Genomic DNA, 20,042 nt, shown 5'->3' on the forward strand with positions numbered 1-20,042 from the left:
CATTACACTTCAAGCACTTTACACACACACACACACACAAACACACAACGTGTTAGTCCACAATTAGATAGTTGGTTCAAATTAGATTAGCTTGTGTAGCTGTTAGTCGACAATTAGATAGTTGGTACAAATTAAGAGCAACCAATTAGCTGATCACACGCGCACACATACAGATCACACGCGCATGAACACAGATCACATCACGCACACACACAGATCGCGCACACGAACACAGATCACACACTCACACACACAGATCACACGTGCAGACACACAGATCACACACGAACACAGATCACACGCGCACACACACAGATCACACGCGCATGAACACAGATCACATCACGCACACACACAGATCGCGCACACGAACACAGATCACACACTCACACACACAGATCACACGTGCAGACACACAGATCACACACGAACACAGATCACACGCGCACACACACAGATCACACGCGCACACACACAGATCGCGCACACGAACACAGATCACACACTCACACACACAGATCACACGTGCAGACACACAGATCACACACGAACACAGATCACACGCGCACACACACAGATCACACGCGCACACGAACGCAGATCACACACACACACAGATCGCGCACACGAACACAGATCACACACTCACACACACAGATCACACGTGCAGACACACAGATCACACACGAACACAGATCACACGCTCACACACACACAGATCACACGCGCACACACACAGATCACACGCGCACACGAACGCAGATCACACACACACACAGATCGCGCACACGAACACAGATCACATCACGCACACACACAGATCACACGCGCACACGAACGCAGATCACACACACACACAGATCGCGCACACGAACACAGATCACATCACGCACACACACAGATCGCGCACACGAACACAGATCACACACTCACACACACAGATCACACGTGCAGACACACAGATCACACACGAACACACACAGATCACACGTGCAGACACACAGAGAAAGAGATGCTCCCAGAAATTATAGATCCTCTACTTAGCATTATTAACTCATCTCTGACACTAGGACATGTGCCTAAAGCATATAAGGTGGCTGTTATAAGGCCCCTTGTCAAAAAACCCCATCTGGACCCTGGAGAACTAGTTAACTATAGACCTATTTCGAATCTACCTTTCTTATCTAAAGTTCTGGAAAAAGTAGTCTCAACTCAAATATGTTCCTTCCTCCAAAGGAATGACATCAATGAAGATTTCCAGTCTGGATTTAGAGCACATTACAGTACAGAGACTGCTCTGATTAGAGTTACAAATGATCTGTTTATGGCGTCCGACCGAGGTTGTATCTCCTTATTGGTGCTGCTAGATCTTAGTGCTGCATTCGACACCATTGACCACAGCATGCTCCTACATAGACTTGAAAATGATGTCGGTATTAAGGAAATAGCTTTGAAATGGCTTAGATCTTATTTATGCGACCGTTTCCAATATGTAAAAATAAACAATGAGGTATCACGCAAATCGCAAGTCCAGTACGGTGTACCACAGGGCTCAGTACTAGGGCCTATGCTCTTCGCATTATACATGTTACCCCTAGGAGATATAATAAAGCGACACGGAATAAGCTTTCACTGTTATGCTGATGATACGCAACTTTATATTTCCTCGAAGCCTCACGAAACACAGCAATTCCATCGAATAGTGGAATGCATTGTCGATATAAAAAAGTGGATGAGTAGCAATTTTTTATTACTGAACTCGGACAAAACTGAAGTGTTACTTATCGGACCGAAAACCGCCCTACGTAACAACCAAGAATACTGCTTAACTATTGATGGATGTTCCATAAAACCCTCATCTTCAGCTAAGAATCTTGGCTTTATATTCGATAGTACTCTGTCATTTGAGAACCAGGTCGCCAAAACCTGTAAGATTGCGTTTTTCCATCTTAAAAATATATCTAAATTACGTCATATGCTGTCATCATCAGATGCGGAGAAGCTTATGCATGCCTTTATGACATCAAGACTAGATTACTGTAATGCCCTATTAGGTGGTTGCCCTGCAGGCCTATTACAAAAACTCCAACTGGTCCAAAATGCGGCAGCTCGAGTTCTTACACGTACAAAAAAGTATGAGCATATTAGCCCGGTTCTGTCAACCTTGCACTGGTTACCTATAAAGCATCGCATAAATTTTAAAATCTTGCTTATTACCTATAAAGCCTTGCATGGTTTAGCTCCTCACTACTTGAGAGAACTTCTTACGTATTATAGTCCATCACGTGCACTACGCTCTCAGGTGTCCGGTCAGTTGGTAATACCTAGAATTTCAAAATCAAGTGCAGGCGGCAGATCCTTTTCCTATCTAGCGCCTAAACTTTGGAACAGTCTTCCCTGCAATGTCCGGGAGGCGGACACACTCTGTCAGTTTAAATCTAGACTAAAGACGCATCTTTTTAATCTTGCATACACTAGATTATCATAATATATGTATTTCAAAGATCTAGGCTGCACTAGTTAGATCAACCGGAACCAGGGACACTTCCAATAACAACTGATGCATTTGTTGCATCAAAGAGTCCAGAACAGTCCTCTACTCTCAGCCAGTCTTGTCTCATTGTTCCAAGGTTCCAAGAGCGGAGCGGGCAGGGCGCAATCCATTCCTAGACCTGACAAATGCTGGACGAAGGAAGTGACGTCCCTACAAAACTTCAGCCACTATTAGATTATTAATGATAATTTTAAATCTAATTTTTTTTTTATTTTCGCCTTGTTGTGCAGCACTGTTGAGCTTGTGCAGAGGCAGCAGTTTTTGCCAGAGGGGAACTGGAATCCCCTGGTTAGGCCTGGTTTCCCTCCGAGGATTTTTTCTCCTCCAATGGAGTTTTGGGTTCCTCGCCACCGTTTGCAAACTGTTTTGAACTGTTTTGCCTGGCCGGGGGGGCTGCTAGAATTTGGTTGTCTTATTTAATTAACACTGCATATAGGAATTTATTGTGTGTCTGATATTTGACCTTTGTTTTGACTTCCATAACCTTTTATGTTTTACTTATAGTCATTTTTTCTTGTACAGCTGCTTTGTAACAATGAAAATTGTAAAAAGCGCTATATAAATAAAGCTGACTTGACTTGACTTGACACAGATCACACACGAACACAGATCACACGCTCACACACACACAGATCACACGCTCACACACACACAGATCACACGCGCACACGAACGCAGATCACACACACACAGATCGCGCACACGAACACAGATCACATCACGCACACACACAGATCACATCACACACACAGATCACACACGGACACGAACACAGATCACACACGCACACACAGATCACACACGAACACACACATATCACATCACACACACAGATCACACGCGCACACACAGATCACACGCGAACACAGATCACACTCGCACACAAACATAGATCACACGCTCACACACACAGATCACACACAGATCACATCACACACACAGATCACACGCGCACATACACAGATCACACACGCACACACAGATCACACACGAACACACACAGATCACATCACACACACAGATCACACGCGCACACAAACACAGATCACACGCTCACACACACAGATCACATCACGCACACACAGATCACATCACGCACACACAGATCACATCACGCACACACAGATCACATCACGCACACACAGATCACATCACGCACACACACAGATCACATCACACACACAGATCACACGCGCACACACACAGATCACATCACACACACAGATCACACGCGCACACACACAGATCACACGCGCACACACACAGATCACACGCGCACACAAACACAGATCACACGCGCACACACACAGATCACATCACACACACAGATCACATCACACACACAGATCACACGCGCACACACACAGATCACACGCGCACACACACAGATCACACGCGCACACACACAGATCACACGCGCACACGAACACAGATCACACACGCACACACAGATCACATCACACACACAGATCACATCACACACACAGATCACACGCGCACACACACAGATCACACGCGCACACACACAGATCACACGCGCACACACACAGATCACACGCGCACACGAACACAGATCACACACGCACACACACAGATCACATCACACACACAGATCACATCACACACACAGATCACACGCGCACACACACAGATCACACGCGCACACACACAGATCACACGCGCACATACACAGATCACACGCGCACACACACACAGATCACACACGCACACACAGATCACATCACACACACAGATCACACGCGCACATACACAGATCACACACGCACACACAGATCACACACGAACACACACAGATCACACACGCACACACACAGATCACATCACACACACAGATCACATCACACACACAGATCACACACGAACACACACAGATCACACACGAACACACACAGATCACACACGCACACACAGATCACACGCGCACATACACAGATCACACGCGCACACACACACAGATCACACACGCACACACAGATCACATCACACACACAGATCACATGCGCACATACACAGATCACATCACGCACGAACACAGATCACACGCGCACTGTGTGTGCGTGATGTGATCTGTGTGTGTGTGTGCGTGTGATCTGTGTTCGTGCGTGATGTGATCTGTGTGTGTGTGTGCGTGTGATCTGTGTTCGTGCGTGATGTGATCTGTGTGTGTGTGATGTGATCTGTGTGTGTGTGCGCGTGTGATCTGTGTTCGTGCGTGATGTTATCTGTGTGTGTGTGCGCGTGTGATCTGTGTGTGTGTGATGTGATCTGTGTATGCGCGTGTGATCTGTGTGTGTGTGATGTGATCTGTGTATGCGCGTGTGATATGTGTTCGTGCGTGATGTGATCTGTGTGTGTGTGATGTGATCTGTGTGTGTGTGCGCGTGTGATCTGTGTTCGTGCGTGATGTGATCTGTGTGTGTGTGTGCGTGTGATCTGTGTTCGTGCGTGATGTGATCTGTGTGTGTGTGATGTGATCTGTGTGTGTGTGTGCGTGTGATCTGTGTTCGTGCGTGATGTGATCTGTGTGTGTGTGTGCGTGTGATCTGTGTTCGTGCGTGATGTGATCTGTGTGTGTGTGATGTGATCTGTGTGTGTGTGTGCGTGTGATCTGTGTGTGTGTGTGATGTGATCTGTGTATGCGCGTGTGATCTGTGTGTGTGTGATGTGATCTGTGTATGCGCGTGTGATCTGTGTTCGTGCGTGATGTGATCTGTGTGTGTGTGCGCGTGTGATCTGTGTGTGCGTGCGCGTGTGAAAGTCCTGAGTTTTGAGATCTTAGAGAGCGTGATGGCTTGTAGTGTGATAGAAGCTCTGTTAGGTAGGTAGGGGCTAAACCCTTTAAGGCTTTATAAGTGATTAAAAGAACTTTAAAGTCAATACGATACTTAATGTGTAGCCAGTGAAGGGTTGATAACATTGGGGTTATGTGATGGTATTTTCTTGACCTGGTTAGAACTCTGGCAGCTGCGTTCTGAACTAACTGTAGTTTGTTTATTGATGATGAAGGACAAACACTAAGTAGCACATTACAGTAGTCAATCTGTCTGTGTGATGTGATCTGTGTGATCCGTGTGTGCGTGTCTGTGTGAAGAATTTATGCTTGTCACAGTTTATAAGTTGTCATGTTTTTTTCAGAGAAAGCTGCTGATTTGTGTTTTTCAGTTTGTGTTTCAGAAGGAATGTCTGCAGGGGCTTGTGTATGTGTGTGTGTGCGACAGAAGTAACAATTATTTTAAACGCACATGTGAACCACCGTAGTGCTTCGAAAGCGAGGGAGGAGCCGTTGGTTGCAATTCGCAACTTCACCACTAGATGCTGATAAAGATGACACAATGGTCCTTTAAAAACATGCTCGGTTAAATGTCACTCCAATGTGTTTTACATTTACATTTGTCAGATGCTTTTATCCAAAGTGACTTCCATTACATTATTCTATACATTTGTATCTGAGTATGTGTGACCCCCTGGGACTGAACCCATAACCTTGGCGTTGCTAACGCCTGATCTAACCATTGAGACACAGGAAAGTAGCTGTTTCTGATTTATCTACAACTCCCGTGGAACTGTGGTGTGATTGCCTATGGACAAATCACAGTCTCCTCATTCAACCTGGGAAACCAACTACCAGCTTTGGGACAAAAGTTATAAAACTATTTTATGGTGTTTTCAAAGTTTTTAAAATGGTGCTTACACAAACTTATCATAAGAGAATTTCATTTTTCTATGTGTTCTAGTTGGGCTTGACCCTGTAATTGCCGCTTACAGCTACATTTAAAATGTTTTTTTACACTCTATATACCACTTAAATATTTCCTTTTTCATTTTAGATTGTAATGATGAAGTTATAGAGACAATGAGAAAGAATGCAGTTATAAAAATATCAGAGGAGAGGAGAGGAGAGGAGAGGAGAGGAGAGGAGAGGAGAGGAGAGGAGAGGAGAGGAGAGGAGAGGAGAGGAGAGGAGATGAATTTCCATATGAACTGTGTGTATGTGGAGCTCAAACATTCACCTCTGCACGACATTATTGGGATTTTAAATTGGTAAATAATAATATAGACCCTAAAAGTTTCTGTCTTATTTGTGTAGTGAAAGTCGGAAACTATCGTTGAGCAGATAAAACTGGTTTGACTCCATCAAATGGGTTCTGGTTCTTGTGTTTAGATGGTTTAAAAGGCTTTTACATAAACACTGAAGCACCAATAACTCTCTCACGTTCACACAGATCTCACATGTCGGTGTTCTTTTAGATCATGATTCGGGTCAGCTGTCATTTTATGACGTCATTGAGAGTAAACATCTACTGACCATCAGCACTAGATTCTCTGGACCAGTTGTTCCTCTCTTTAATCCTGGTGTAGGTGATACAAGTCCATTAAGAATTATAGATCCTCCTGAACCTGAAGAATCACCTGTAGAGTCCAGCTGAATTTTTGTCTAAATGTAAAACATTCTTAAATGCCTTTATATAGCCTACTTGATTGTATAGATATATGTTTTATTATTCCCATCTGTACTTATGTGACAACAGATGACAGAACTTCACCTCTGATATCTGCTGAGACATTTAATAACTGTACTTTACTGAAGTGTAATAAGTGTAGTAACCTGAAGTAGAATTCCTAGATACTAGTATTAAATATTAAAGCATACTATAGTATTTACTGAAGTTTATCAATTCACTATAGTTCATAATGAAGAATAACAAAGTGTAGTAAATGTACACTAGTGACCAAATACTAATTAACTACACTTTAGTTTCCAGTCAAGTGTTTCTTCATGCAGAGTGTTGTTAAAAAAAAAGATTTTTGGTCTAAATAGTAAATACTAGAACACTAAAACATTTTATAATCGGACCGAGCAAACGTCGCACGACTCTTGTGACATTAGGCTTGTTTGAGATACGCCTCGCCTGTAATGTAGGTGAGAGTAGGCGGCTGCAGTAAGGGGAGGAGTCAAAAAAGACCTTTGAAGTCGGACATTTCGTGAATCTCGCTGTTTTGTCGCTTGCAAACGTGAATAATGGAGGAGATCGCGGTCGCGTTTTTTATCGCAGACGAAGTGGATGTAATCGAAATAACAACTGTTCTTACATGAAGATGCTTACAATAATAATCACTGAATGTGTCAAATAATGTACAAATAAACATCTCACACAAAAACGTCTCGGTTACGTATGTAACCTCCGTTCCCTGATGGAGGGAAGGAGACGTTGTGTTGACAGAATGGGGTTTGACTTGAGAACCTACCTTCTCTGACTGACTTGAACAGGCCAATGAAAATTGGCGAATGAAATTTGCATGCCGGACTCCGCCCCCGGATATCCGGGTATAAAATGGAGCCGGCGTGCCGCATTCATTCACCTTTTGTGCTGAGGAGCCTGAGGATCTTGCCCCGACTGCTGCAGCGGGCGGCCAGCGTTGTGGCATGAAGGACACAACGTCTCGTTCCCTCCATCAGGGAACGGAGGTTACGTAACCGAGACGTTCCCTTTCTGTCGGTCTCTCGACGTTGTGTCGACAGAATGGGGTTCCTCGGAAAACGCCACAGCGCTGTGCCGCGTCACAATTCCTCGCGAAGCGACGCTGACTGGCCTGGGCGTGTCAGACGTGAGCGCTAGCAAGAATTGTAACCTTCCATTGGAAGGGAAGGAGTCCAGAGCTTTCTAAAAAAGATGGGAGCCCCTACCACCGGCCGTCACGGACGGCGGCCTAGTTCTCTTAACAGCGAGAAGCCGCCCGGCACCGTAAGGGCCACTGGGAAGCGTCATTCCCCCTGAGGGAACGCGCTACGGAGACCACTTCCTACCACAGGGAGGAGCTAGTGGAGATTCACACACTGTCTCACCAGATAGGGGAGAGCACGTGGGAGACATGCAGACACGAGAGGGTGTCGCGAGCAGGTGAAGTACACCTGGGAGAGGTCATGGGCCATCGATTGAGAGCCATTCATGAGAAGACATCAGACGGAACCGCCCTGTGGGGGGGTTACTACGTGTGGAGCACTAGGCCTTGTTTGAGTCACTGCTAGAGCTCAGAAACAGGCCAAGGGAGGCAGGGCCGCTCCGCCGGGCCCGCCGCCGAGGAGTGCTTAGTGATGGAAGAGCACGTGGGGGGAAGAGGGGAGGCTAGATAGCGCCGCGTCTCACCTAGGGAGGGGTGCTATCGCAGGCATACGCCCACCGGCTGCCGGACTTACCTGGCGGTGTCTCGTAAGACTCTGGCTGATACCGGTTCCATGCGGAGGCTGTAGAACCTCGCGAAGGTGCTGGGCGTAGCCCAACCCGCAGCTCTACATACGTCTGCCAGAGGGGCGCCCTGCGCCAGTGCCCACGAGGAGGCCACACCCCTGGTGGAGTGTGCCCTCACTGCAAGCGGGCACGGGAGATCCTGTGATCGGTAAGCCATAGTGATGGCGTCCACGATCCAGTGCGCCAACCTCTGTTTGGAGACAGCCCTCCCCTTGTGCTGACCTCCAAAACAGACAAAAAGCTGCTCAGAGCTCCTGAAGCTCTGCGTGCAGTCCAAGTAGAGGCACAGCGCGCGTACTGGACACAACACGGAAGGGGTTGGGTCTTCCTCCCCAGAAGGGAGCGCCTGCAGGCTCACCACCTGGTCCCAAGAGGGAACGGAGCGTGGACGGGCCGGATTCAGCCTCCTCGCGCCCCTCAGGAACCTAATGACCAGGTCGTGCTGTCCCAGAGACTTCCCACTACCTGGTTCGTGATGAGCGGCAATTGCGGCTACATACACTTTCAGCGTGGAAGGGGAGAGATTGTTCTCGAGTCTCGACTGCAGGAAGGACAGCACGCTCCCGATCGAGCATATCCGTGGGTCTTCTCCACGAGAAGAACACCAGGTCGAGAAGAGGCGCCACTTAAATGCGTATAACCGCCTCGTGGCAGGGACCCTAGCCTGAACAATGGTTTCCACCACCGCTGGTGGTAGACCACTCAGGATCTCCTCGTCCCGTCCAGGAGCCAGACATGGAGGTTCCAGAGGTCTGGTCTCGGATGCCATAACGCGCCCTTCCCCTGAGAAAGAAGGTCCTTCGTCAGGGGAATCGGCCAGGGGGGAGTTGTCGTCAGGAGCATTAGCTCCAAGAAACAAGTCCGGTTGGGCCAGTAAGGCGCAACTAGTAGCACTTGATGCTCCTCTTCCCTGACTTTGCACAAGACGTGTGCAATGAGGCTCACTGGGGGGAAGGCGTACTTCCGCTTGTCCCGCGGCCAGCTGTGCGCCAAGGCATCCGTGCCGAGGGGGGCCTCGGTCAGGGAGTACCAAAGCGGGCAATGGGTGGTGTCCAGGGAGGCGAACAGGTCCACCTGTGCCTGCCCGAACTGCACCCAAATGAGCTGGACTGCGCGGGGGTGGAGCCGCCACTCTCCGCGGGGCGTCGACTGACAAGAGAGCGCATCGGCTGTCTGGTTCAGGTCGCCCGGGATGTGAGTGGCTAACAGAGACTTCGTCACCTTCTGGCTCCACAGGAGGAGGCGTCGGGCGAGTTGCGATAGCTGCCGTGAACGAATACCACCCTGTCGGTTGATATATGCCACGGCAGTCGTGCTGTCCGACCGGACCAGCACGTGCTTGTCCTGCACGAGGGGAAGGAACCTCCTCAGTGCAAGCAGCACCGCCAACAACTCTAGGCGATTGATATGCCAGCGCAGGTGGGGGCCCGTCCAGAGACCCGACACTGCGTGCCCGTTGCACACAGCGCCCCAACCCTGCAGGGAAGCGTCTGTCGTCACCACGACGCGCCTCGAAACCTGCCCAAGAGGGACCCCTGTCCGCAGAAAGGTCATTGAAGACCATGGGGTTAGGGTGCGCCGGCAGAAGGGCGTGATCGCGAAGCGCCTGTTGCCGGTGTGCCACGCACTCCAAGGAACTCTGCTCTGTAGCCAGTGCTGTAGCGGTCTCATGTGCATCAACCCGAGGGGGACCACCCCCGCCGAGGACGCCATGTGTCCCAGGAGCCTCTGAAAAAGTTTCAGCGGGACCGCTGGCTGCTGCCTGAAGCTCCTCAGGCAGGTCAGCACCGACTGGGCACGCTCGGAAGAAAGACGTGCCATCATGGAGACAGAGTCGAGTTCCATACCGAGGAAAAGGATGCTCTGCACAGGGGAGAGCTTGCTCTTCTCTCGGTTGACCTGTAACCCCAAATGGTCTAGGTGCCGGAGCACCAGGTCCCTGTGTGTACACAACAGATCTCGCGAGTGCGCCAAGATGAGCCAGTCGTCGAGATAGTTGAGTATGCGCACCCCCTGCTCCCTGAGGGGAGTGAGGGCGGCCTCCACGACCTTCGTAAAGACTCGAAGAGACAGGGACAGACCAAATGGGAGGACGCGATACTGATATGCCTGTCCCTCGAAAGCGAACCGTAGGAACGGCCGGTGACGAGGGAGGATGGACACATGGAAGTACGCGTCCTTCAGGTCGATCGCCATGAACCAATCCTGACGTCTGACGGACGTCAGAATGCGCTTCTGCGTTAGCATCCTGAACGGCAGCTTGTGTAGGTGCTTGTTCAGGGTACGCAGGTCCAAGATGGGGCGCAACCCGCCACTTTTCTTGGGGACAATGAAATACGGGCTGTAAAACCCGGAGTACATCTTGGCCAGAGGGACTTGCTCCATCGCCCCCTTCGCCAGAAGGGTAGCGACCTCGGCCCGAAGCACGGGAGCATCTACCCCTCCCACTGAGGTGAAGAGGATGCCCCGAAACTTGGGTGGGCGCTTGGCGAACTGAATCGCATAGCCGAGACGGATCGTTCGCTCTAGCCACCGTGCTGGGCTGGGAAGAGCCAACCAGGCTCCCAGGGACCGAGACAGGGGGACCAGAGGTTCGATCTGATTCATTGCCCCCGTGGGGGGTGGTTCAATGGCTGGCAGTACGGCTCCCTCGTCGTGGGGGGGACCCCGGGGAGGAGAGCGGCTCTGCCGAGGTGCCTGCCGGGCGATATCGCGTCACACCGCACCGTCTGACTGAGGGTGCTGGTGGCCACTGAGAGTTACACCCAACCGTGTGTCTCGCCGGAACACAACGTTGCCGAGCACCGTCCTGCGGAGGGTGAGAGCGGCTGTGAGAAAGACCCAGGGAGAGAGACAGCTCTTTTTGTGAGAATGTGGGCACCAGGCCCTGAAAAGGCACCGTCCCAGTCCGACCCTCTAGCGATGTAGTTGCTTGGGTCGGGCCTGGTGAACTCGATCTCCCTGGGTTCACCCCGTCAGGAACGCTTCTGCTTCCGCGGGATGGTGCTCTCCTCTGCGACGTCCTTCTCCGGGAGGCCGCCTGTGCAGGGGGCGCTGGAGCCGGAGTCTGAGTCGGAGAGGAGCGGGGCTGCTGGGAAGCAGACGCCGCGCGGGACCTCGACGGACGATAGGCGGCCGGGTCGCGGCGGGGCAGGATGTTTAATCGCCACCGTCTGCTTCTTTACAGTCGAGAACTGCTGGGAGAAGTCCTCGACCGTATCACCAAACAGCCCACCCTGCGCGATGGGAGCGTTGAGAAAGCGAACCTTCTCAGCATCCCGCATCTGCGCAAGGTTCAACCAAAGGTGTCTCTCCTGGACCACTAGTGTGGACATCGTACGACCCAGGGCTCGCGCCGTCACCTTCGTCGCCCGAAGAGCGAGGTCAGTGGCAGTGCGGAGCTCCTGCATTAGCCCCGGGTCGGACTTTCCCTCATGCAACTCCTTCAACGCCTTGGCCTGATGGACCTGCAGGATGGCCATGGCGTGAAGAGCCGTGGCAGCTTGACCCGCAGCGTTGTAAGCCTTCGACACCAGCGATGCCGAAAACTTACAAGTCTTGGAAGGGAGCCTTGGTCGATCCCTCCAGGTGGCAGCTGTCTGCGGGCACAGGTGCACCGCGACTGCACGTTCCACCTGTGGGATGTCGACATAGCCCTTAGCTGCCCCGTCATCGAGGGAAGTCAGGGCGACCGAGCTAGTCTGACGTGCACGCGCCGAAAAGGGGGCATTCCAGGTCCGACTGAGCTCCTCATGCACTTCCGGGAAGAATGGTACCGGTGCCGACCGTGGCTTAGAGTCACGGCCGGCCCCAAGATACCACGTATCCAACCGCGAGCGTTGGGGAAGAGGCGGTGCGGTGCACTGCAGCCCAATACTCGCGGCGGCCCGGGAAAGCATGGCTGACATCTCGACGTCCGCTTCATCCTGAGCTGGACCCCCCGGGGGAGGAAGCTCCAAGGAATTGTCGGGGTCGGATGCCAAGAGGTCGCCCTCCGATGCTGCGAGCGACATCTCATCGTCGTCACGCCCCGTGTCCAAGGACGTGACGGAGGAACAAGTCGGCGTACCGCCCTTTTCCGGGACGGTCAGACGAGCGAGACGGGGCGTGAACGGTCCGCGAGCCAGTTGCTGACGGATTGAGGCTCACGGTAATTCCCCGATCACCCTCGGGCTGATGCCGCTGCTGCCGCAGAACGGGAAGCACTCGAGGTGGCGGCTGATTCTCGCAAGAACACAGCTACCCGTGACCGCAACGTCTGAATTACCATCCGCCCGAAGTGCGGGCAAGATGTATCCACAAATGCTGCCTCAGCGTGCTGGAGTCCCAGACACCTGAGGCAGACATCGTGTCCGTCCCCTTCCTCGATGAGTGCGCCGCACCCACGAGCACAGCGGGACATGCCGCGCTGAAGAAACACTAAGCCCTGAAAAGGGCTCGCTCTTTAGAGAGAAGCTTTGGAAGTTGCCGAGACGCCCAGGGGAAGTCACAGGAAAAGGGACAGTCCGCTGCACCACGTCGTAAGACCAGCAACACGTAGAGAGTATCTGCGAAGTCGTCAGCATCAGGATGCGAAGGCTCCGAAGAACAAAAGGTGAATGAATGCGGCACGCCGGCTCCCCTTTATACCCGGATATCCGGGGGCGGAGTCCGGCATGCAAATTTCATTCGCCAATTTTCATTGGCCTGTTCAAGTCAGTCAGAGAAGGTAGGTTCTCAAGTCAAACCCCATTCGACAGAAAGGGAACATGTAAGACATTTCCAAGGATTGTATAAACAAATGGTAAATGAAGAAAATTGCAAGTTGCTTTTGAGAGACAGAGGTCATAACAAATGTTTGTCATATTTAATAACAAGCAGGTTTCTGCCACCATTTCACGTCCATAGTATTTTTCCATACCATGCAAGTCAAAGCTGTATTGTAGCAAACATTCTTCAGAATTTCTTCCCTTGTTTTAAGACCCAGACAGAGTCCATTTAGATATGTATGCGTGAATGTATATTTTTAATCGATTTATTTATTAATTCACACAAACATACAATAGAATAAAGTGAAAATTACAACAAGGAAGAATTCTAATGGAGAGAAATATAAAATAAACGCATGTCATAATTCTTAACTTCACTAGGCGTGTTTTGTTTTTGTTTAGTTTGCATGTAAATATAAATAAACAGATGCGTAATCTAATTCTTAGAATGAAGAGAAAATGCATCAGTCGACATTCTCAGCCAATGAGCTTGAAGCTGTGTCGTCAGTCAGTCGTTTCCCATCATGCTTTTGAATAGCGCAGTCGGAGGAGAGCAACTGCGCTCGACTGCTCAATCCGACACAGCCGCCTCGCCGTCGCGAGAGTTTTTTGGCACACGTCAGCATGACATCAGAGCAAGGCGGACGTAACTCGGACACTTTTCTAACCTGCATGCATCTATGGAAGGCCATTTAGGTTGAAATGTCTTTAGACGTAACGTGTACAGACGCTATAACTCGTGTACGCGTTATTGCGCCTAAAGACGTAATTTCGCTATGGAAAGCCGTTTGGGTCATATTTCGCCATCAACCAGACGCCTGGTGTTCATATGACGCCTGCTTTTACGGCGTTTAAGACGTTCAGACGCCGTAAATTACGGCGTTTAAGACGTACAGACGCCGTAAATTACGGCGTTTAAGACGTACAGACGCCGTAAATTACGGCGTTTTAAATGCAATGCGAAACGCCGTTCATTTCGCCGTTAGAACTTCCATATTACGCCGTAAATTACGGCGCTTCCGTGTAACAAAGACGCCGTAAAAAGCGGCGTTTTTTATAATATTAAAATCAGCCCCGCCTTTTCTACACAGTCCAGCCCCTCCAATGAACACAAAGACATGTGTAGTAGAATGTCGATCTGAATAAGTGTTCCTGTTTTTAACTTTATTGCGAATAATGCTTAGACTTTCATCATGTGATATTTTTCCATTGAGCGCGTTTATCCTCCTTTTCGTTTATAATAGTCTTTTGAACGAGCACGTTCGTGACACTTTGTGCGTTTATGTGACTTCGAGCTCGTCATGCTTGTCATCCGCGGTGGCGTAGTGGACTGCGTGCTCAGCAGCGGAACTTCATCACTTTTAACGATTGGAGTTCGACTCCGCGGTCTGACCGTATTCTTCATTCCTTTTGAATTGTTCTATTGAGTCGTGTTTTTAAATGTTGGAGCACTACCTGTTGCTGGCAACTTATTAAATGCCTTTACGCATGCAATAGCTGCGGGCTAAGTCTGCTACTGCTGTTGTAGCTTGCCACAAAAGGCTCCATAGGCTTTGGAAAGGCGTAATATTGTTTATTTTACATGGTGCTAATTGAGGTTTGAGTTTAGCCTATGTAGTACATTTTATTCTGCTAGTTGAGGCTGTAATAAAAAGTGCATTGTGATAACAGTTGTCTATATTAATATGTGATACGTTATCAAAAATGTTCAAGATCGTTATGTTCAGTGTCACGTGATTCTCCATAAACCATTCTAGTATGCTGATTTGCACAGGAATATAAAAATAGATGTTCAAAATTGATAATATGAGCCATTATTAATAACTGCTATATTAAAATAATTTCTGAAGGATCATGTGAAACTGAAGACTGGAGTAATGATGCTGACAAATTCACATTTTGATTGTTCTTGGCGTGAAAGGTAAAAAACTAAGTTAACTTCTAAACCTCAAGCTTGTGTATGATGGTGTGGTGCTGCGACAACGAAGTATAAAAAGCAAAACTTCCTTTTCTTGTAATTGTCACTTATAACAACAACAATGATATAAATATCAGAATCAGAATCAGAAAGAGTTTTATTGCCAAGTGTGCTTGCACATACAAGGAATTTGTTTTTGTGACATAACCTTCCAGTACACAGAGACAACAACACACAGAAAAGAAATAGGCAAATAAATAAGTGTATAAACAATTGTGCTAGAAATTATAATGGGATAGGATTAAGTAGATGCAGGGATGTAGGATGGAGGGGTAACAATAAATATAAGGATATTGCACATTTTTATTGCATAAGTGGGGAACATTTAACTGTTCATGAGGTAGATTGCCTGGGGGAAGAAACTGTTCTTGTGCCTGACTGTCCTGGTATTTGCGGCTCTGAAGCGCTGTTTCAATGTAAATATTACATTGAAACGGCGATCAGTAATTGTAATGCTAAATACTTTAAGTTGCTTAACAATTCCTTTGTACAAGAAATACCGGTGCCGCTGCTAGCCATTTTGGTTCCCTAAGCATAATTCCATTATGATTTTTCTATATCCTAATGAAATAACATTAGATAAAAAAAATGATTAGGCTATTTTTGGTGCCCCTACGCACAGATGCGCCTGGTGGGAGCGGCGCCGCTGAGTAATACGCTTTAACAAATGCTGCGTAACTGGTAATGTTATAGGGATCGATACCGCCATGTTGACTGAAGTCACGATGAAAAACGACTTTGTTTGCGCATTCATTCTAGTGGGGTGGCGCGTAAGAGCGCTCATCGAATACTTTACCTCTTTTTGCACATCTCACATCAGATCGTAAGGGCATCTATTTTCAATCAAATTAAGAGTTTGCAGTACATTTAGAATTGGGGTAGGCTTGTTGTCAATTGGCGTCCATTTAATGATTTACATACATACAGGCAATGCAAGTTTATTTATATAGCACATTTCAAACAGTTAATGGTGATTTATATAGAAATTACAAAAAAAGAAGGATATGCAAAAGAGATCTTCAAAAAGCGTTTATTCTTTTAAATCACACATACTTAAGAATAGAAAATAACAATAAATAGGAAATCAAATGTGCAACGGAAGGAAAAGGAAGACAAATGAACGACTAGTTGTGTTTTTAATCTGGATGTAAAAGTATAATATTGAAGAGCATCTGATGCCTGCGGCTTCAGGTGGCATAGTTTCTTATCGCTGACGAACCTTGTTTTGAGTCAACTTTTGTTATCTCTAACTGACTTGATTCTAATGATCTGAGTCTGTTGGGTTATTTTATAATGTACAGTATACAGTTCTGGAAGAACACATCTTAATTTTGCAATCATTTATAAATTCATTATATTAATGCATTACTTTAAATTATATAATAGCCTATATAAATATAATAAAAGAACAACACGCACGCATAATTAAGGCTAAATAATTTGGTTAAGCAAATAAGAGTTAAGGGAGTTATATATTATTCGTAAAAATAAATAAAAAATCACTTACATAATGCAGTTATGCATAAGTCCCACACTAAAACTAAGATAAGTGAACGCGGCCTCGTCAAAATAGCCATCCCAAAATACAAAACGATTTAACAAACATGATCGCTTAGCAACTTCTAAAGAAAGGCAGTATTTATGTAGGGAGCCTCAAAGAGCGCGTTTCTCCGCAGCCGGCATCAACAGACTGAGAATGAAAAACAAACTTGAATTTAGATAAGATTTATTTTACTCGTCAAAGCACGTATTTTTTCAATAAAGAAACTCAACTCGATGTGGATGGAGCATATAATAACCTAAATATCCAGTGCTTTTGTGTTGCATACCTTTTACGTTCTGCCCAGTTAGGCGACTGTGTGTACATTATTTTTCATTTAATTAATTCATTTTTTTATTTATTTAATTGGCTTTTATTGTTTGACAATTTAGCTTAAGATGCCTGCAACTTTCGTTATTGCACCTTTGCTGATTGTTATGTCTTTACCAATAAGTAAGTTATAAAACAGGCCTATATTTTCCTTTAAAAATTGCTATATAATAATAACGCAACAATATTTTTTTGGTCAGCATTTCCCTTACTGTTTCTGTATGTGAACAATCTCCTCCATTTTAAGATTTTTGATCGTCAAAATCTTATAGAGGTTTATACTGAATGCATGCAGCATGTGCAGTCTATATGTAAATGGAAATAGAAACGGGTTCGTAGATGGGAAAATTTTAATTCAATAAAAACATACTGACAACAGCCACAGTAGCAGACTTAGCCCGCAGCTATTGCATGCGTAAAGGCCTTAGACCGTTGGCTTGTAATAAGCGTTTCTTGTCATTTAATAAGTTGCCAGCAACAGGTAGTGCTCCAACATTTAAAAACACGACTCAATAGAACAATTCAAAAGGAATGAAGAATACGGTCGGACCGCGGAGTCGAACTCCAATCATTAAAAGTGATGAAGTTCCGCTGCTGAGCACGCAGTCCACTACGCCACCGCGTATGACAAGCATGACGAGCTCAAAGTCACATAAACGCACAAAGTGTCACGAACGTGCTCGTTCAAAAGACTATTATAAACGAAAAGGAGGATAAACGCGCTCAATGGAAAAAATATCACATGATGAAAGTCTAAGCATTATTCGCAATAAAGTTAAAAACAGGAACACTTATTCAGATCGACATTCTACTACACATGTCTTTGTGTTCATTGGAGGGGCTGGACTGTGTAGAAAAGGCGGGGCTGATTTTAATATTATAAAAAACGCCGCTTTTTACGGCGTCTTTGTTACACGGAAGCGCCGTAATTTACGGCGTAATATGGAAGTTCTAACGGCGAAATGAACGGCGTTTCGCATTGCATTTAAAACGCCGTAATTTACGGCGTCTGTACGTCTTAAACGCCATAATTTACGGCGTCTGTACGTCTTAAACGCCGTAATTTACGGCGTCTGTACGTCTTAAACGCCGTAAAAGCAGGCGTCATATGAACACCAGGCGTCTGGTTGATGGCGAAATATGACCCAAACGGCTTTCCATATTTCGCGTACAGACGTTAGACGCGTCGATGCGTTATTGCGTGTAGACGCGTAAACCCACAACTTCCGCTGTCAAACTAAGTCACATCAAGAAATGTAGCCCTTACCATATTTCATTTTAGCTACATTTTCCCTTTGACTCTTTTTATTTTGCTTAAAAGCATGGCGAAAATACAGTTTAATATTATTATATAAATAATTAAATTTATAATTACTAAACATAGTATTTTGTGGAAAAAACTCTGTTTTGTGTACTGGTTAACCAATATCATATGCTGCATTTAGTTTGCATTTCAAAACATATATTTTAACAAAACATATTATTCACACTGCAAAACTGCGTACTGAGCCCCTTTCTCTACTCCCTTTTCACACTCGACTGCAGGCCTGTGAAAGGATCTAACTCCTTCATCAAGTTTGCAGACGATACAACAGTGATTGGTCTCATCAGCAACAACGATGAGACTGCATACAGGGAGGAGGTCCGGCACCTGGCCACATGGTGTTTAGACAACAACCTGCTCCTTAACACCTCCAAGACAAAGGAGATCATCGTGGACTTCAGGAAGGCGAAAGGAGGCACACACGACCCCATCCACATTAATGGAATGGCTGTTGAACGTGTTTCCAGTTTTAAGTTCATGGGGACTCATATTTCAGAGGACCTGTCCTGGACCACCAACACCTCATGCCTGGTCAAGAAGGCTCACCAGCGTCTCTTCTTTCTGAGGACACTGAAGAAGAACCAACTGTCTTCAACTATCCTGGTGAACTTCTATCGCTGCACAATAGAGAGCATCCTGACCAACTGTGTCACAGTCTGGTACGGGAATTGTTCTGTTGCTGAGCGCAAGGCACTGCAGCGGGTGGTGAAAACAGCCCAGCGCATCACAGGGACTACACTTTCTGCCATTGAGGACATCCGGAAGAAACGCTGTCTGCGTCGAGCTCGCAGCATTCTCAAAAACTCCTCTCACCCCGCTCATAGACTGTTTACTCTCCTGCCTTCCAGTAGGCGCTTCCGGTGCCTCCGGACAAGAACCAGCAGACTAAGAAACAGCTTTTTTCCCAGAGCTGTTTCATTATTGAACTCTGCCCCCAACTGATTCCACTACCTCTCATACCTTTAACTCCAATGCTGCTATAACATCGTTTACATTGCACTACAGGGCTGCATGCATGACTGAACTGTACACACCAGTACTTCATGTTATCTGCTCTACTGGACTGTTTACACACACACAGCATCATTTGCACTCTATACTGCTCACTTGCACATCTGAAATATGCTCATGTAATGGAAATTTTCTAGTCTAGCTTCTTGATGTGTCTATCTATATGTTTATGAAGTTTTTATCTATGTTTTCTTCTCTATGTTATCATGTTTTTCTCTATACGCGTCATACCACTCTGCCTTTGCCCTCGAGCAGAGGCCAAGATGTTCTGTTTGGAATAACGGGCAT

This window comes from Barbatula barbatula, assembly GCF_947034865.1.
Source record: "Barbatula barbatula genome assembly, chromosome: 15".
NCBI classification, from domain to species: Eukaryota; Metazoa; Chordata; class Actinopteri; order Cypriniformes; family Nemacheilidae; genus Barbatula; species Barbatula barbatula.